Source organism: Aptenodytes patagonicus, chromosome W (assembly GCF_965638725.1).
Source record: "Aptenodytes patagonicus chromosome W, bAptPat1.pri.cur, whole genome shotgun sequence".
Taxonomy (NCBI): domain Eukaryota; kingdom Metazoa; phylum Chordata; class Aves; order Sphenisciformes; family Spheniscidae; genus Aptenodytes; species Aptenodytes patagonicus.
In genome coordinates, this window is record NC_134981.1 from 10,417,407 (window position 1) to 10,438,401 (window position 20,995).

Sequence of the window (20,995 nt, forward strand, 5' to 3'; positions counted from 1 at the left end):
AGAATCCACCAAAATAAAAACCTAATTTTTTCACAGCGACATATACGACTCTGAATATAAAGTTCCAGAAGGAGGAAAAGAAACAATAGTTTCTAAGGCAGTATTAAAGGTTTCCTTCCTTCACAATCTTATGCTTTTACTGCGCATAAAATCTTGATGAAAACTCACGGCCATTTGGTTCAGTTTAGCTTTCCAAAGTGAAACCTTGCAAGAAGCTGAGTCCTTTTTCAAACCTTTTGTCAGGTGCTCGGAGACGAGCAGCCACAGAAACAGCACCAAGAACTGAAAGCCATAAGAGATCATTTTTATTTCTCTGCCAACTCTGGATTGCTCCTTCTATGGTCACAACCAGTGTTAGCATTTTGTCTAGCTTTAAACAAGGTGGATTTTATTAGTTTCCTTTGATACTAATCCTCATCTTGACCTGCTTCAGTCAGAAAACTTGATTTTACCCCAGGTTTTCCTACTTTATTTTGAGCATTATTTTTCTCACGATCACAACTTCTCAACTTGGTGTCAGGTGTAAATTCACTTATTCTTGTTCCGTTGACCTAGAATTTTCCACAAGGCCAGGTCTATCCGATCTACACCAAAACGATACCAAGCTATCCAAAGAGATGAAGGATTAACAATCTTTACAACTTCAAACATACAACATGCTAGAAAGGAACAGGTAAATAAAGTGCCCTCCACACAATTCATCACAAAGTCATCCAGGCTGTTCTTGTGTGTTTAACATTAAAAAAGCAAAACAAAATTTATCTCCCACTTCCTAGTTAGTTTCTTAATCTTTTTAAAGAAGATACCAAAGAGACAAGTTACTCGCATATGATGTCAAACTGCCCAAATTTTTATTGCACTTAATTCAGTATTTATTTTCTCTCCAACATAAGCGGGGGGAACTACCCTTAGGCTTCTAGACCCACAGTCACTGTTCCAGCCCCCCACCTTTACCTTTTTCTGCAAGTCTAGACTGACTTAAATGTTGTTTGGCTGCCATGCATTTTCTGTCTCTGGTAGGAGGTTCTCACTCTCCTCCACCATTTCTTTCCAAGCCAGACTAGCTTATAATAAAATTGAAGAATGTGCAAAGAATCTTTTTTTTTTTTTTAAAGTTTGCAAAATCTGAATGAGCAAATAAAGTTTTTCTTCAAAACTTCCTTCCTACTGATAGACCATTAAGAAATTCCTCTTCACAGAAATTTATTCACTCATTTTCTTAAAGCTTACATTTCCTTTTAAATATATTTTTGTATTCTGCAGGGTCATTCATTACTACACTGTACTAACCTAACAGCCCCTGATTCTACAGACGTATGCTGGCTTTATATACTGTGCAAGGCAACATTAAAATGCCTAAGTAGAAAGCCTGTTTTCTAAAACATCCCAAGAAGATATTAGTTACCTGTCTATTTTACCATCAATCTAAAAGACCAAGCACTCTGCTGCAAGATGAAGTTACTCACTTCTGAAGGAAAAGGGACTTGCACTCTTCACGTCTTAGTTTCTGAAACAGCTTATATTAATTGCAGCACCCCACTTTTAGTACACATGTAAATTCTGAGATTGCGTCTGGAATACACATTTTGCTAACTGTGGTGTTCAACTCTAGCAACAGTATTAAAATATTACAGGTATCAACTTTAGAGATCATACTGCACCTATAAAAACTTCACTGAACGAATGGTTTGGCAATGATAATCTTTAAAACCATTTCAGCAGAAGATGTGTTGTAAACATCAATTTTCTCCTAGCAAACCAAAAAGCTGTATCTACACAGAAATCAAGCAAAGGATGAGCAAGGGATAGCCAAGATAAAATATTACAAGTTTTAAAAATTGCATTACAAACTTCAGTAACAGCTTTTTAATCACAATAATAATTATCAGTCATTTACAGAATGTTATGTAAAAATTCTAGCACAACAGGGGACTGTTAAACACACTTGCTGTAAAAGCCAAGATGACACTGTAAATAAACTGAGAAAGCAATGGTAGGCAAGTTTAAAATGCAGAACAGTACAATGATTTAAACGTGTTCTCAATTTAAACATACAAAGACTGTTTTTCAAGTTCAATGAGTACACTGCCCAAACCATGGCTTTTTGAAAACTAGTAAGAACAACCTGATTCACTAGAACAAAGTGAAAATAAAAAATCGTAAAAGGAAAAATGCAACTTGTCATTCTACATGCCTCCTCCGATAAGAGCAAAAAGTCCAAGACATACACGCTTAAGAGGGCAGCATTCACCCAAAGCTGTAATCAACAGAAAGTAAACTGCTAAAAGGCTGCTCACTGTCTCACCTTCAGGACACTGAAACTTGCAGTTCTGCAGGGGTTTTGAGTGTTTTTTTGAAAGCATACAAGCCTCTCATAAGTTGGTACTGCCCTTTTGGTCCCTCCATTTTCCCATGTCTAAAATTTGAAAAACAATACTTACCAACCCTGATGCTGTGCTCTAGAACTCTAAGGCAGAAGGTGTTAGCATGACCTTAGTTTTGATATCCCAAAAGAACCTTGCCATGAAGTCTGAGTTTTTGAGATTTGTTGTCGTGGAAGTTACTGCGAGATCACAGATGCATCTGTAAGGGACGAGGCCCAAGTGACTGTGCTGTAAGCACAGACAATGACCCAGGGAAAGCTCCAGAAGCCAGCCATGGGGAGGGGCCCGGTGTCACTCTCCTTGACTGACTAATGTCTCAACCACTCCTGGAGCTGGGGTGAGAGAAGATTCTAGAAACCTTGGGCTGGAGCCAATAAATAGGGGCACACGTGAGTCTCCTGAGAGCACTCTCCACACCGACACCCCCTTGTTGGCAGGTCCAACACTGGATCCAGGATTGGTGATGTCTCTCTCTCTCCCCCCCCTCCCCCTTCTTGCTCTCTGCTTTTGATGTTGTTAAGTAATACAAGGCCTACCTCAACTCCTCACAAAGCCGCTTAGCTTGTATTATATATTAAGACATAGAGGGTTGATGCTTATAGAAGTGTTCGTGCCATTAAAGTTGGAGTTCGTGTTTGGACCTTGAGTGTTATTTCACCTTAATCCACACCGAGGAGATTTGCGGATCTTAGTCACTCTCCCCTTCCTGCAGGTGGGATGTGACAGCATCACAGGAATTTCCTTACAAGATCAAATGCAAGAGACTGATAGCATGGGATGAAACAGCTCTCAATACACTGCATTTAAACATCACTGAGTATACGCACAACTGCTGAGAACAGCAACTTTAAGGAGTAGCGTTTTTACTTCCACTTATTCATGAAAGTCCATGTGAAGAGTTATGAACACATCCAAGAAAAACATTTTGTGCTCTTCTCAGAATTTTTTGCCCAAGGAAGAAGGGAAGGAAAAAGCATGTTTAAATAGATTATCGCATTCCCAAAGCCAGAGATATAACTTCCCTTAAAACCATTCTAAGTTCAAGTGTTATATACACAATGAATAAAACCCAGAAAATTACCAGAACACAAAGCACCAAGAGTAAGGCCTTCCATATCGCAGGAGATCAGTTAGACTTTAATGTATATTCTAATATGCAAGCACATTTGAGAACAAAAACCTTTGTTCAACCGAATTATCACAATTCCTATCAAATTAAAAAAAGGAATAAAACAGAGCCCAAGGAATGCAATAACATTAAGTGAGAAGAAAAACTAGGATTAAACCTGGTGAGTAAAAAAAAAAAAAAAAAAAAAAAAAAAAAAATCAACTTTATACGCTAGTGTGAATCCACAAAAGGCTGTAATTTTTATTTCAGAGGCAACTAAAAATAAATAAATGTTTATCTGGAACTCGCTTGTCAGCAGAGATTTTAACATGACTGAAATGCAAGTTGTTTAAGAGTTTGTCCTGGTTTCAGCTGGGACAGAGTTAATTTCCTTCCTAGTAGCTGGTACAGTGCTGTGTTTTGGATTTAGGATGAGAACAATGTTGATAACACACCAATGTTTTAGTTGTTGCTAAGTAGTGCTCACACTAGTCAAGGACTTTTCAGCTTCCCATGCCCTACTGACTGAGAAGGCTGCAGGTGCACAAGAAGCTGGGAGGGGGCACAGCCAGGACAGCTGACCCAAACTGCCTGAAGGGGTATTCCATACCATGTGACATCATGCTCAGTACATAAACTGGGGGAAAGCTGGCCAGGCATCGGTCAGCAGGTGGTGAGCAATTGCATTGTGCATCACTTGCTTTGTATATAATTTTATTATTATTTTATTTCAATTATTAAACTGTTTTTATCTCAACCCATGAGTTTTCTCACTTCTACTCTTCTAATTCTCTCCCCCATCCCACCGGGTGGGGGGGAGTGAGCGAACAGCTGTGTGGTGCTCAGTTGCTGACTGAGGTTAAACCACAACAGTCCTTTTTGGCGCCCAACGTGGGGCTCGAAGGGTTTGAGATAATAACATTAACCAGAGCACATTAAGGAATTTATATCTGTTAACAGTTGCGGGTCACAATGTTGGTTCATCTGTTCTCGATATTGGTTTGTCTAATCTGCATCAGGCTCTTTTTTTTCCTGTACATGTTAAAGATTGGTGTTGGTTTTTGCAGTTGGCTGTGGTCTGCAGTGATTAGTGATGTTATGCCTGGGAGGTTTGTTATTAAAACACTGACCATGAGCTTAATCTGGTATTTCAGCTTTGTACTGAAGCCATTACTGTACTTCGGGTACCACTTTGTGGAGACAATTAGCAATTACAGTCCTTCCTCTGAGAGGTTTTTTTTATGGAGGAAATACAGAATGGCAGCGTCGCTACCTTCTTCTATGATGTTTCCTCCTTCATTACAGTAACTTTCCAGTATTTTGAACATCCTTGGGCAGTTAAGATACTTCTATTGGTACTTCTTGGGAATATTGTTTCGGTTTTGTCTAAGGTTAATAAGCAATTTAAGAATATCATCCAGAGATCTGCCCCAAGGCTGGATAGTTAGGAGCGGCAGGGTGTGTGGGATAGGATGGGCAAGTACCCAGGCCAATGGGCACCCCCAGTGTTTTGGAACTTCACCCCTGAGCAAGTGCAGAATCCTGAAAAATTAGTAGAATATTTGGACAAAGTATGCTGTCACCCTGGCAACTCCAGAGAGATGCAGATCACTGCAATGTGCTGGGGCCTGGCCCATGCCTACCGAGCCCTGTTCAACACTATTCAGTACCCTCAAGGGGAAGAGAAGGTCTCTGGATCTGAAGACAAAATGACAGGCCCTGCAGCCACTCAGACCCTGGCAACAGGCCCTTTGGCTAAACCAAAGAAACAACCCATGCCGGTATCAGTCGCCCCTGTACACAAGAAGAAATCTTGGAAGCAGAAGTCGGCTCGTTTAGTAAGGAAGAAGCTTCTTCTAAAAGGGAGCCAGAGGAAGAAGTGGACGAGGCAGACTACCCCGAAGTAGGGCCATCACGAGAACAGGAGGAGGAGGGCCAGCAACTGCCCGGGGAGGAAGAAGAGGCAGAACCCATAAATGAGATGGTAACCACCCGATCCCTATCCCTGAGTGAGCTGCGAGATATACGAAAAGATTTCAGCCGTCGTCCAGGCGAGCATGTTGTCACCTGGCTGCTCCAATGCTGGGATAACAGGGCCAGTAGCCTGGAATTAGAGGGTAAAGAAGCCAAGCAGCTGGGATCCCTTTCCAGGGAAGGGGGCATTGACAAAGCAATTGGAAAAGGGACACGAGTCCTCAGCCTCTGGAGGCGACTCCTGTCAGGCGTGAAGGAAAGGCATCCCTTCAAGGAAGATGTTATATGTCACCCAGGCAAGTGGACCACCATGGAGAGGGGTATCCAGTACCTGAGGGAATTAGACATGCTGGAGGTGATTTATGGTGACCTGGACAACAAACAGTTATCCAAAGATCCAGATGAAGTCAGGTGCACACAACCCACGTGGCAGAAGTTTGTAAGGAGCGCACCACCATCATATGCCAACTCATTGGCAGTAACAACTTGGAAAGACGGAGAGGAACAAACGGTGGATGAACTGGCTGGCCAACTCCAGGAATACAAAGAAAGTCTCTCTTCCTCCCTACAGGCCTGCATCTCAGCTGCAGAGAATCTGTCCCGGAAGGTCCAAAGAGGATAGGTCCTACTCCCCACCTGTACGGACCAGTATCATCTCAGCCGTTAGGAGTCAGCGTCCCTCTGCTCAAGAGAGGGGATATAATGGATACACACCACAGGGTGCCCTGTGGTTTTACCTGCGTGACCACAGAGAGGACATGAGGAAGTGGGATGGAAAACCTACCTCAGCCCTAGAGGCACGGGTACGTGAATTGCAAGGGAAAACAATCACAGAAAGAGGTTCTTCCAGGAAAATTGCTGCTCCAGTTTCCAGCTGGCAGTTCCCCAGACAGAGTAGAAGGGCTGATCTTACTTCCTATCTTAATAAAGGGACTTTTGATTCGCATTTACAAGAAGTGAGGAATGAATACTATGACCAGGATTAGAGGGGCCCTGCCTCCAGCCAGGGGGAGGAAAGGGACAACCAGGTTTACTGGACTGTGTGGATTCAATGGCCTGGCACATCAGACCCACAGGAGTATAAGGCTCTAGTAGACTGATGTCAATCTAAAATTCTTATGCTGTAAACAAGTATTTCTTTGGCTGAACTCTTCCAGAGCTTTAGTTAGACATCCATTTGCTGTAAAAGTCTTGAAAGCCTAAGTTCCAGAAACATATGATAATGTTTTGGTTAACCTTCAGATTCTTGGAGCTGTGATGTTTTGAATTTAAATACAATTGGAAAATATTCACAGCATCTTCTTTAAGATGAGCTTTTGTGGAGGTTGTTTTTGTTTTTTAACTGGTCTGAAGCTTAATAAAATCTTCATTTTTTACAGTTTTTGGAAAAGTAAATTGAGGGCATCTTTCCACTTTTTTTTCTTCTTCTTTTAATTAGAAATTTGGGTCATTTTAAAAATACATACAACTTCTGAAAAAGAAGGGTGGAGGCTAAATACTGTAGGTCAGTATTTCAACAAGATTTGATACATCCCAGAAGCTGAACTGCTTGGAAGGTCAATTCACAAGTCCTGGAAGAGCTAAGCATACCACTTCTTCCAGGCTGGTCTTTAAGATTTCAAGAAAGCAGAGTTCCACACAGAGCCATAAATATCATACTAGTATAAAATACAATAGAACCATAATATAACATAAATTTGGATAAACCAACCTAATGTAAAGCTCTATTTTCAGTCTCATACATGTTGTCTTCAGCTGAATGCTTTTAGGCTTTATTACAATAAAATAGTTTAGATATACATTTTAGCAAAGTTTAGTACAGTGTTTGAGCTATGCTTATGTGAGGTCACTTCACCTGGCAGAGAAATTGAGAAGTCTGAAGTTGAGATTTTTCAGGAAGTGTAAGAGGTGGTAACCGTCTCATTTTATTCAACAGAAGGACTAAGTGAATCTCTAAACAGAGCTAACTTTCCCTACCATTAGAGTGCCAGAAGAGATAGCTTATCCCCTTCCCCTTCAACATTTCTCCCTTAAAAAAGAACAAAGAGATTATCTTAAAAAAAAAAAAAAAAAAAAGTATTTCACAGCATGTCTGTTCATATATAAACTTCGGGGGGAAAAAGGCAACTTGTCAATGCTGCACTACACATACCCATAAATGCAGAACAAAAATGCATTTATAGGAATACCAGGAGAAATAAGATGCAAAACAATCTCACAACTTTCCAGTTAGCATTACTGAAGCCCCAGCCACTACACACTAACAGAGCAACACCAGTTCAAAAGACTGAAACACAGTCACAGTGTCAAATAATTCACCATACAGATTTAATAGCCAAAAGAGATGCGGAGAACAGACCCCTTCCTCCTCCCCAAGTATTCCACCAGGACTCATCATTCCTGGCATTATTTCATTACTCACTTTCAGTGCAGTTCATCAAAGCAGGAATTTTGTTTGTAAAGACACACCTAAGGTTCCCTAGCATTAATGACTTGATTTCTGCTGCTATGAGCCAGACTCCAGATAATTTGAACAAACAAATCAAAGTAGCAACCCATCATATATCAGTGATCAATACCAAACTCTTCCCCCCTTTCCTCCCCCCCCCCCAAACCTGTCTTATAACTACCTCCAAGCCACAGCCTCCTCCTGCTCTTCCACAGGCAAGTCATTCTGTCCCTCTACATACTGCATTAGGACCTGTCTGTTGAGTCAAGGAGGGAACGTACCACCAAAAGAACACGCTAACAACCGATCCTAACTTTTCTCCAATACCATGGAGCAACTGGAAGAGGAGGAAGAGTTGCATGCCAGCTTTTCAATCAGGGTCTGTCGATAAAGGGGACCTACAACCATAAAACCAGTTCCTGGCCACCCACCACTCCTTAACAAAGTCCTGGTGAGGAAAACAATGTCAACTCCAGTTGCTAAACTCTTTCATTTGTTCTCTCCTACATTCAGCTCCAATCCCAAACAGCTACTTGTTTTTTGCTAGGTAGAAAAGGTTTTAGTTACCACAGTCTGACTCAATGTTCAAAACCTGCTTGTTCTGGCCTGCAAGGTAAGATGCGTCACTCAATATGTTTTTGTGCTCAATTTTTGCTTAGATATTAAAATCAGCTGAAACGGGATGGTTCTGCGATTTCTTGCCCTATGTTTTATCATATTTTATAATAGGTAGGTCATTTCATAACTAGAGAAACACTTAGGATGCCTTCTATTGATCGGTTATTTTAATGGATTTGTTTATTGAGAAGAAATATAAAAGTTATACATTTTTGCTTCCCTCTCTCCCATGGCTGAAGTACTCAAAAGCACTCCCTAGCAATCAACAGAATCAGGAAGGGAGATAAGTCATATAAATATTTGAGGTAGGTTTTCTAGCAGAAACTAAATCTCACTGATGTTTCATTTCAGAGGACTGTACTAAAAGAGCCATCCCAGCACTTCTCAGATTCAATATCCCTAACTACGAAGTAATTTTAACCATCTAACTTTATTTTAACCTTTGTCTACAGTTGTGGGGGTCCTGGGGGTTAGGGGGCTGGATTTGCAAGAATAGGAAAAATAGGCTGATCCAGTTCACTTCTAATTTACCAGGACTCGTGTAATTCTGCAAAGTTTTGGCTTTAGTCTCATTAAAAAGTACTTTAAAAAATATTTTTGATGCACATAGCTTCATAAAATGAACTGCTCAATATGCAGAAGTACAATAAGAACTCAGCCTAACCTCTCCTAAACGCTGTACGTACATTAAACCATCATTTACAATCCACACAATTCCTAGAAAGAACATACACAGGACTTGGGCAATTTTATCACTATCAGACAATCAAGTGTTTGACCTGTTTCTTCCCTCACAGAACTGCTAAATTATAGTCTTCAGTTCAGCTAGAGCCAAGACAGCCAATTACTCCTTATTTGCAAGCACAGAAATTATTTGGATTTGAAATATGCATCTTATTGCATTTTCACAGCACTTTCTCTAAACACATATCCCAAACCCACCCACCTCTCCACCTATCAAGAGTCACGAATTACTGTTACCACCACCCCTACACTAAATTCAATCCTTAATCCACCTCCTTCTCAAAGGCATGTAAGAACATATGGCCTTGAGTTTGCCTGAAGGACTACAGATTTGACTATGTCAAGTAGTTTAACCTAGAGAAGAAGAAAGCTTTGGGGAGGGTGTCTCATCAATGCATATAAATACCTGAAGGGAAGGTGCAAAGACAGAGCCAGGCTCTTTTCAGCAGTGCCCAGTGACAGGAGCAGAGTCAATGGGCACAAACTGAAACACAGGAGGCTCCATCTGAACATCAGGAAGTGCTTTTTTACTGTGAGGGTGACCGAGCACTAGCACAGGTTGTCCAGTGAGGTGGTGGAGTCCTTGGAGATATTCAAAAGATGTCCAGACACAGTCCTGGGCCCTGCTTGAGCAGGGGGAGACAAGATGACCTCCAGAGGTCCCTGCCAACCTCAGCCAGTCTGTGATTAAGTGAAGTAAAAAGGGAAGGAAGTCCTATAACAGAAAAGCTGTTATCAAAAATGCCCCACAAGCTTCATTAGGGACAACTCAAGCTCTAGTATTTCTGTCATGTCACATGACACACATATGACAGTCACATAAAGAAAATCAAGTGAATGTCTATCTTCAATTAAATCAGGTAGGGCAAAAGTCACTGGGACTTTAAATCCAGCAACATACACTACTACATCAAAAGATAAAATGGTAAACACTGAAAACCAGAGTACAGGTATAAAGTTGCAAGGAGTTTTATACTTGCAGTCATAACAGAGAACTATTCAAGAAAGATAATAAGCGTCTTTTCCTAAGACACAAAAAAAGGTTCCTGGGCATGGCTACTATCTGGACATCAAGCAGCAGCAAAAAAAACCCAACAGGTTAAGGATGCGTATCAGAAGCCACAAGGGTTTTTTCAAACACTGAAAAAAACTTTTGCATACTCATTAACTTGCCATCACCAATCTGATAACACTATTTCAATCTTTCTCTAAACTGAATTTCAGACAGCTACCCCTTAGCACTTACCCCATGTTCAAAACACTCAAATTCATTCAGCGGCTAATAAAAGAAAGTGAAGCACAAGACCGGGAAGTGCAGTACTGCTCCCCCTCATCACATTTAGTCACCCAAAGTTAACATCAGTAACTTAGGTCCCTCTTACGTCAGTCTCAAAATGGATCACAAGTCAGTGATCTGAAGAATGAACGTGTGACTGAAAGCTGAAATAAAAGCCCAGGAACAGAAGACATCTGTCCCTTGGGGTACAACCCATCAAAAGCATGGACCAGAATTTCTCAAATACAATATATTATGTACAGCCTGACAGCAGAGCAGGGTTCAGCACCAGGATTCCTTTCAGATTCATGTTGCTGAAACTGCATCTAAGACAACATGCAAGTTTGAAAATCAAGGAAGAATGTAAATGCAGAAAGAAAAAAAAGAAATCAGCAATAGCCTTCAAATACAGAGAAACACAGACAATGCAATAATACAAGATATTGGTCAAGTGTTTACCATAAAATAGCCATGATTCAGTTAACATTTAAAACCACATAGAAAGAGGAAACAAAAAAGCTTTCGGAAGCCATATGCTTCGTTCTATATTATTATATCCACCATCCTCAAAACACTTAAATACAGTAGAAAAAAAAAATTGTTTTCTTTGCTCAAAAGCAATCTCAATATGGTCTCTAAAGCATCATCCTACTTCCAGGAACAGTATTTTAGTCATAAGAAATACAACTGAAATGTTCTAGATGAAACCTACGCCACACACAGTAAAACTGCAAAAAGACTTCCTCTCTCTACAGCTAACCATTAAAAATATTTAGGAATATGATCATAGCTACTGAATTCAAATTTTACACCTTCAACCACAGGGCTGCCTAACAGGCTAAGACAGACTTTTTTTTCCCTACATTAAACCAGGTTTAAAAATGTGCAACCTGATGATTCAAATCTAGAGGTTAAGAAAGTATTTGCGTTTTCTTCATTTAACTTTGGATTCAAATACTAAATAATTCTGTAACACAAATTCCGTTGAACCTACATCTTCTGCAGATCTGGAATAAACTCTGTTTCCTGCATGATAAAGCAAAAAACCAAAACCATAAAGTTCACCATAGGAGTACTACTTCGGGCAAACCTTAAGTCTCAAGAAAGATCAAAGCTCTCTCAATATGGGAAACATTTCATTGTTTTTAATGCAAAATGCTACACTCAGCCAGGTTAAGGACTCCTCCAAGCTCATCTGTTGGAAGACTGAGTTAAGAAGCTAGGGAGGGAGAGGAAAAAAGTTTGACAAGTTTACCTTCAAAAGAAGCCACAGTATCTTGCAGCTTTCACAAAGACAGCTGGACAAAAAAAAAAAAAATTTCAAGAGAACTGACAGTAGAAACAACTCCATCCAAGGGAACTGCGCAAAGTGGTTCACATAACCTATCTTACAAGTTTTACAATCTAGAGAGAACATAAATAAAACAACATGCTCAGCAAAACAGTTATGATGTAGTCAAAGTAAGCTGAGCAAGCCATGAGACCTTAGGCATAAGACTGTGTCACCTCTAACCTATCTGTCTTTAGTCACTGTTTACTCTTTGCAGCATTGAGAAGTAGTGAGGGAAAAAGGGCTAAAGGTACCACACCTGTGAAACGGACTGCAGGAGCCCCAGGTGGATGGGGAGTTCCGACAAACTGCCAGTTTAGATGGCCAAAATTAAAGAGCTTGGACTTTCATGTTAGAGCAAAATGGAGAAACCCTTTGTACGATTTTTGTAAAATATAAACCTTAAGTAATTGCAAAGAAGCTACTTTCACAACCTTTCATCCCGGCTCTCACTTTAACGAACATAACCTGTTTAGGGAAGTTATATGAAAAACAGCACAAGTCCAAACTAGTTCTTCTCTGAAAAGCAAAGAGGATGCAATGGGCTACAAAATGAGCAGATTGTATCAGAAAACAACAAAATTCAACAAAAAGCTCCAGCAGAACAACAACACTGAAGTGGATATTACTTGTATTTCCTCTAGCACCTTCCATTCAATACTTCTGAAGTACACAAATACAACACTGAGTTTCTTTAATCTGTCATCTTATAAAGGGGACAAGTCACTTGGCTTCTCTTTTACCAAGATCATACGAGGCTGTTGCAAACCCGAGCGCAGAACACAGGTCTTCAGAGTCCTGCTCATGTGCTTTAATCAAATAAGAGACAAAGATAAATAAAAAGATTAATAAAAGATATAAATTTGTATTCCTATGCTTTCATGAAGAACTTATTCCAAGTACTGGTACTGAACATTACTGAAATTGCAAGTAAACATTACTATTAATAGTAATACTATCAATAATAATTATTAACAGAGTATTAACAGTCTATGATACATACATTTCTCAAGCACTGTTAATCAGCATACTATTCTGCTATGATCAGTATCACTAGGGGGACACCAGCAACAAATATAAAACATACCAAAAAATGGCATTCTATGAGGAAAGCATCACATAAAATAGAAGTCCATGGAAGAAGTATAGAAGCAGATTTTTGATGTTTTAAGTTCTAAAAGGGTAGCTTAAAAATTGGAAGAACTAAAAAAAAAGAAAAAATAGCTTCTGGTAACAGACGACTTTTTTGTTGGGTTTTCCCTTAGCTTCCTTAGATTTTAGTGATGAGTCTGTAACTCCAAAGTCCCCTCAAATGGTCAAATCCTTTTGCAAGTCATGGCACCAGGAGCTTTTCTGAGGACTGGCCAAAACAACACAAGTGAAACAGTCTAAATTTCTGAATTTCCATGCCTTTGTTTTTATTACTATAAACACTTTTTTTAATCAATACACTGATAAAAACTGCAACTAGAACAAAGCAGATTAGAGCTTGCCCAATTCCCACTCCCTCCTTTAAGTTACCAAGATTGTTGAGGTTATAAACACAAAAGCTGGCTCATTTTCCAGACTATGCATCAAAATTGGTTTACACCAGTTAATCCAGTTTCTCCATGTAAGCCTCTATGAGTCCCAAACATCATTAATGCTGCAAAGTGATTTAGCCTTGCTTGCTTTCAAGTTACCTAGTGTAAGGTTAAAAATAAATTCTTTAAACAAGTTAGGTCAAACCACCACAGACACATTGGGCTCAGGTATAAATACTGAGTCAGCCAGGTAGGAATCCAAACCCAGATTCCACTAGAGAACGCAATATAACCAAGGGAACTGCTAAAAGGGCCTGGTAAATATTAAAAAAGCAAAGCCTCAGAAGGCTGAGTCGCTGCTGTTTGAAGGGCTCCATTTCAATGGCAAGTGCTGCTCCTCCAGGCCGGCACATCCTCCCCCTCCTTTCCCTTCACACACATCTAGCTCCAATTTCTCTCCTTGAAAAAAACAGCTGCTCTCAGGCCAGGACAGCCCCTCCATTTCACCAGCCACCACTGCCCCAGAGGCTATCGCCTTGATCTGCTGCTGTATTATATGCATTCAGCATTTACTCAAATTGAGATGACTAGGGACCAATTGCTGCTTGGTAGCTAGAGACAAAGCGAGCTGGCCCTCATGAGCTTCCCCTTACATAGCTTCACACCAAACCCAAAGTTTCTGTTCCACAAGACTGTATGTTCCTTTGAACACAACCAAAAGGGTTCTGCATGTCCACGCTCCTGACGTTAACACGCCTACAAGAGAGAAGCTTCAAACTAGGTTCATCCTGAGCGACTCCCAGATGGCATTCAACAGCACTGCAGACATTTCAGCACATTTTTTAAATATATTTCACATCACAGAGTTCAGATCCTTGCCATCAGGCTCAAAGGTGCACCGGGTCCCTTTCTACATCCAGTTTCTTGCAGAAGGGTTTCTACCAGTTCACTTTCCTGCTGTAATTTTCTTCAGCAACAAGAGCAAACACAGAAGAGCTTTCTTTTTTGTTTTTAAATGCAATATAAGCCAATCCAATAGCAAAGCCCTGCCCTGACTTCCAATTCTCAGCAAGCACACATAATCAGGGGTGAGGAAGAACTAGGTAGAGAAGGTTAAGAGAGAGAATGATTCATTTGTCGCCATGTCCTCAAGTAACCTACTGTTGCTGCCGAGATGTTATTGTCAGTGAATTCTGTAGCTGTGACCATGACACGGCTGTCCTACCCCACCCCACCAGCGAGGGAGCATCTGGGAAGGAGATGGGGAAAGACAACATGGAAGTAAAGCCCTATGCAAGGCACAAATCAATAGTTATTCACCCACTTGTTCCCTTCCCGTGCTGCCAGCCCTCCTTTGGCCCGACTCGAGATTAGGAAGGGGCCCAAAGGCACGCCCCCCTCCACCAGCCCCACTTCTCCTCTGAGGGGTCCAGCTGCACCCCCTTTTTTCACACCCCCAAGCCCACGGAGCCAGGAGAAGCACGAACCCGTCAGGAGAGAAACTCCCAGCTGTAACGAGATGAGAAACAAGGGGGATGGGGTGCAGGACCCCTCCCCAGAACGGAAGAGGGCGGAAAGCTAACCCACCTCTCCCGGTACCCATCGGGGGTCGGGTCGGCTCCCCCTCCCCACACGAGCCCGGGCTGGCGCAGGGTGGGATCTGCCCGCAACCGCGGCCTACTCAGCGGCCCCTACCTGCGCCCCTGAGGGGGGGGGAGGCGACGGCAATCTAGGGCAGGGCAAAGCTTTCCCCGGGCGGCCGCCAGGAAAAGTAACGCAGAGCCGCCTCCCCTCACGCCGCCACCCCGCCTCCCCCGCGGCCGGGAAGGGGCGGCAGGCCCGACGGAGAGGGGCGGCCATAGCAGACACCCGCCGCCGGACAAAAGCTCCCACCAGGACGGGGAAGCGGGCCCGTCCCGAGGCGTCAGGCCGCTGAGGGAGCAACGGCCGCCCCCAGACCGTTGGGCGGGGGAGAGGCGCCGAGCCTCCCCCGGGCGCGCGGGTCCACCACCACCCCACCCGCCGCCGCGCGCGCGCGGGGCAGGCGGTGAGAGGGAAGGCGCGCGCCCCCCCCCCCCCCCGCGGGCAGACGCGGCCCCGGCCCCCGCGCGGTACCTGCCCACAAAGCAGCAGCAGCGGCGGCGCCCACCACCGTCACGTGACTGCCTCTCTCTCTCTGTCTCCCCCTCCCCCTCCACGCGCGCGCGAGGCCGCGAGGCCGCTCCCCCGCTACGTGACGCTACGTCACGTGACGTGGCGCGCTCGCCTACCGCACCACCCCCTCCCGCGCACCTCACCCCTCACACACCGCTAGCGCGCACCCATCCACCGACCCTTCCACCTACCCCGACACCATGTGAGCAGGGCAGGGGAAGCCGACCCCTTCCCCCTCACGTGACCGGGGCTCCGCTCCCCCCACGCACGCGCACGCGGCGGAAGGGGACGGTTGATCCCGCCCATGGCTGCGCTGAGGGGAGACCGTGCGGGGAGCGTCTCCGTGAGGGGCTGTGGGGTCTTCCCGCTCCCGGGGGGTGTCAGCGCTGGCTTGTTGCCGCCGGCTGCTCCGCGGGAGGCCCTGGGGGAAAGCTGCAGCCGCTCCTGGGCTCGCTCCATGGAGGGTTGACGAGCCGGCGGAGCCTGACCGGGAAGGGCATCTGCGGGGACAGGCGGCCCCGCTTCAGCGCTCTGTCAGGCCGCGGGGAGACAGAGGCCCAGCGCCCGCGGGCGCAGCCTGGGCCCTGGCGGGGTGGGTTTAGGAACAGGGTGAACGTTCAGAATCATGGCTCAGTTCCTCTCTCGCTGGCCGAAGGAGCGGTTTGAACCAGGAGCTCTGGGGTTTTTTTAGGTTTTACTTCTTATTTTAAGGTGGCTTTTATTTTCTGCCCTACGGAGTTTTGGCAGGACTGATTATGAGTGGTTTATGTCACAGATTAAAGCCTGTTCAGGTTGCCAGGTTATGTTCATTACATCTGGTGCCTCAGTCCCAGACAATGTTCAAGCTGAGCCGACACAGGTTCTGGGCTTTCTGGAGCTCCCTTGTTCCTTCTCTAGTTATTGTTCTCCTGGAGGCTTCATCCCAGACCTCTTTGATATCCCAAGCAATCTGCGTGACTAGAGAATCAAAAGGCTCCTTCACGTTCTCTCTCCACAGTTGCTGAGACCAATGCCTGAGCGGTCAGGAAATTGGAACCAATTCTGCGCTTACATTAACTTCTTATAAGTGTTACACTCTTTTGCCAGGCTGGACACAGGGAGGCACCCCATTGACATGGAGGACTCCCAGGACAAAGGATAGCTGCACTACAGGAGGAAAAGGGCAAGGAGAGTATGCTAGGGACTAATGGAGAATGGCAAGGGGGTGGCACAGCAGAAGTATGTCAGAGCATTTGGTGCAGCTTCTGGCAACCAAAACTGAACAGTGACAGGACAGATAGCAAGAAAGGAAGGTTGATTGACTCCCCAAGAAGAGGAGTTTCAGGTTGTGAGCCAGGAAAAAAAAGAACTTTTTCCTGCTGTGCATTTTTCCCATTCTGTACAGCACCTCTGGTTGCCCAAAATGTAGCAGTTCTACCCTTATGGCATCCCTTCTTTGTAAGGCCTGGCATTTTAAGGCAGGGCTTGCTTAGCCTATGTGGAAATTGGTCCCTGCTCAGTGCTCTGCTGAGCAGGCAGGGTTGGTGGAGGTGATGGGGGCACCAGATAGCAGACTGTTTGTTCAGCCGCTGGTGCCTCCAGTGATACTTCCCATAGTTTTTGACCTTTTCTGTGGTCTTATTTCCTTTATTGCTGTTTGCTCATCCTCTGTCCCTTGACCCCATACTCTCCATATAAGTAGAGAGGGCATCAAATCTCATTTTACCCTAAGCAATATATGAAAATTAATCAGTGTTGTTCATGCTTCTGCATTCTCTGCTAAGACAGAGTAGACAGATTTAAGTGGCCTGCATCCTGGACTGACCTTGATATGTATTACATAGATGGGCCGGAGCTACGACAGTTCCTACTGCTCAGAAGCAGCAAGACCTCCCTATTCCCATCTTTTCCCAATAAGATAGAGAGTCCTTTAGAGCTAAATTGAAATTCAGACCAAACAGTGCACAGGTAGTGTTGATTTTCTTGAGGCAGCTGTTGATATTTTGTTTTATTACTATTGGGGGGAGGGAATTAATTATAGTTCTAAACAAAGTTTCATAAGCTTTGTGACAAACGTCTGCGGCTCCATAATCTGTGCAGATTTAATCAGTATTATTAGCATTCTTTCATCATGACTTGGCAATCCTTTGCTAATCAAGATGGATATTTGATGTGCAGCATGCAACAACAAAGGCTGAGAGCTCTTGAGATGCTGTAGTCAGATGGTGTGGTACCAGCTGGAGTATGTCCGAATATCACACATAATCCAGCCCAGGAGCATTTGGAATAGGAGAAAATTAAACAAGGATACCAGGACAAAAGCATTGTAGACTCCTCTCTGCTGTACATGGAGTAAATATAAATGAGAAAATGGCATATTTCACTGCCAAAGCTTCCAGAGGACAGCTAAAGGAATAAACTGATGGAGGCTCGGGGACACAGACCCTTGCTCCAAATACTCAGTACATCAAGGCTTGGAGAGGAGACCCTGCACTAAACACAGCGAAGGTTTGACCAGGCCTGGCAGGCAAATTCTACCTACTGCCTGTGTCAGGATTTTATCTGCTGTTACAAGGATTTGCAGCCTTTTCAGTTTTCCAACTACTAAAGAATAATCCAGAGCAGGTGCAAATCCCGCCAGACTGTATGTTTACTTCAGGATTGCTTTTCTCAGTCACCTACTGCAGATTTCTTAAATAGCCTGCAGTCCACGTACCATGGGCTGGAAACCACTGTTCTGGTGCTTTGGCATTCTACTTGCCAGTCACATTTGGGAGTAGGGGGAAACCATTTGTGTCAAGAATATCACCATGTTCCTGTTTCAGAAGTCTGCTCTACTTCTGTGTTACAGACAAGAAATGAAAACCATCTATTCTTCACAGGCTTGGGCTGCAGTATATCTTCCCTCCTCTTGCTAACACTCTTTTCTACTTTCCAGACTACCAACCCTTGCCCCTCAGACTCATTGGACAATTAGTCCAACTGAGCTGAAGTTCAGAGCAGTTTTTCACTATTTAGTCTGAAGTTTGTATTTTCTTTCTGCCTGTTTTTTCCCCCAGTTACATCACTTGGTCTAATAAAAATACCGCTCTTCTCTGCAAACTGTTCTTACAGCCTTAGCCCATGACACCTCCATCAACAGCACTACCTTTTTCCAAAACGTACTCCAGTAGCCTCAGAGAGACAACGTAATCCAGTCATACCCAGACTCTGTAGGGGAGAGGCTCCGCACAAAGAAACCAAGCTTGACTTTCAGGTTTGAGTTGAGTTTGCAGGGAATTAGGAATTCTCTCTAGTTATAGTGGAACAACTGAAAATCTTGGATGCAAAGTGGGGTTGTCTCAAGAGATGTTACCCTTGGGCATACCAGGGATTGGTGCTGCATTTAGATGTGGGGTGAAACTCGTAAAGATGCTGTCTAGAAATGGGATCCAATGCGTTAGATTGTGTTAATATGCATGCAGAAGCAAGGCTTCAGCAACATTTGTACTTGAAAGGGTTGCCATTTCAGTTGTGGAAGCAAGCCCTTCTGGTACAGATGCCATTCATTGATTCATGGCGTTGAAGGCAGAAAGGGTAATGATATCATTGTGTCTAGCCTTCATATAGCCCAGGCCATTAAAATTCCTAACATCCATGGGCTGCATTAGTCTCTCGTGTCTCAGCATCATCCTGGCAATTCACGTTGGACTGCTCGATCATCCTTTAGAATCGGTGCGTGCCTGGAGACAGACCCTCTTCTGTAGGTGCCCCCTGCAGCCCTTAGTCCAAGTTTTCTCACCTTGTGTCCTGGTTTTGGCTGGGATAGAGTTAATTTTCTTCCTAGTAGCTGGTACAGTGCTGTGTTTTGGATTTAGGATGAGAACAATGTTGATAACACGCCGATGTTTTAGTTGTTGCTAGGTAGTGTTTACACTAGTCAAGGACTTTTCAGCTTCCCATGCTCTACTGACTGAGAAGGCTGGAGGTGCACAAGAAGCTGGGAGGGGGCACAGCCAGGACAGCTGACCCAAACTGGCCAAAGGGACATTCCATACCATGTGACGTCATGCTCAGTACATAAACTGGGGGAAAGCTGGCCGGGGGGGCTGCTGCTTGGGGACTGGCTGGGCATCGATCAGTGGGTGGTGAGCAATTGCATTGTGCATCACTTGCTTTGTGTATTCTTTTCATTATTATTATTATTACTATTTTATTTCAATTATTAAACTGTTCTTATCTCAACCCACGAGTTTTCTCACTTTTACTCTTCCGATTCTCTCCCCCATCCCACTGTGGGGTGGGGAGAGTGAGTGAGCGGCTGTGTGGTGCTCAGTTGCCGGCTGAGGTTAAACCATGACACCTTGTAATTTGGCTGTATGAAAAAGGTGATGCATTTTCATGTGACCAGAATCTGAAATTGCTCTGTACAGCTACCTTAACCCCATTGTTATTTTCCATTCCTTCAACCTTTTTCACAAAACATTTTATCTGTGGTGACTTTGTACTTATTTCCAGATTGCTGAGACAGTTCAACACATCTGAGCCTGATATTGATCCTGCAGAACCTTGCTATAAACACCTGTTTTGGGGAGGATGTTGGCAGTTGTTAATCTGTGTAGTGCGTGCTCTGCTAATGGTGAGTGCTGAGTTTGTTCTGTCATGCTCCCTGATTTAATTGTGTGATGTGCCCGCTGTTACCTTTATCAGCCAAACAATCTCTAAGAATTAAATAGGCTTTTGTTAAACAGACTTATTTTCTACACAACCCTGTTGCCTGGCATTAACTGTATATCTAGCCTTGAATTCCCTGTTAATAAAGTCCCTTATCGGTTTTCCATTATTTTGCCTGTGACCTCAAGGAAAGTAGTCCGCAGGTATCTGGTCACCCCTCTGTGCCCTGCTCAAACAGTGGCATGCTTCCAGCCTCTTAAAATTTCCGAAGATTAAAATTATTTCCATGAAGCTAGAAGTTTCCCTGGCCAGCTCTTAAAGAACTTGAGGGCGGGGGGGTTGGACTAGATGATTGTTAAAGGTCCCTTCCAACCCACAAGTCCCTTCCAACCCAAACCGTTCTATGCTTCTATGAACTCTTGGGTGTAGACACCTCAGGGCTGGTGATAGAAAACCATTTCCGACTGTCAAATGTTACTTCACACTAGTCAGTCCATAAGCTAACAACCAGCTATTTCTTCTGTCCCACTGTGACACTACTAGAGCATCCTGCTTCTTAGTGGAACAAGAAGCAGGTATTTTTGGAACACTTCTACTTTTATAATCATCTGTTAGTGCTTTTAAAACTGTCTACAAGTGGGCCAATACAATTGCTAGGAATTGTTCTTTAAGAGGTTGAAAGTTGTTAGAAGCAAAAAAATGCTGGTATAGTTTATATAGTTTATACCAGCTTATACCAGAATAAATGTAGAGGAATTTGTTTTATCTGTTCCTTTTCTAATTTAAGTTACAGGCAACTCAAA

At 43.5% G+C, this 20,995-nt stretch overlaps 1 protein-coding gene across 3 annotated transcripts in view; it reads right to left on the reverse strand.

The window, feature by feature from the left end:
- Nucleotides 1–15,561, reverse strand: part of LOC143171859 (ubiquitin-associated protein 2-like) — a 105,221-nt gene extending 89,660 nt beyond the window's left edge. For 2 of the 3 annotated variants that reach the window (XM_076360965.1, XM_076360964.1), the window contains exon 1: nt 15,102–15,171. The gene's annotated coding sequence lies outside the window, so the exon portion shown is untranslated. Of the gene's footprint in view, nt 1–15,101; nt 15,172–15,521 lie in introns of those variants that run through there. The other variant, XM_076360966.1, reaches the window with a different exon arrangement.
- Nucleotides 15,562–20,995: the final 5,434 nt, after the last annotated feature.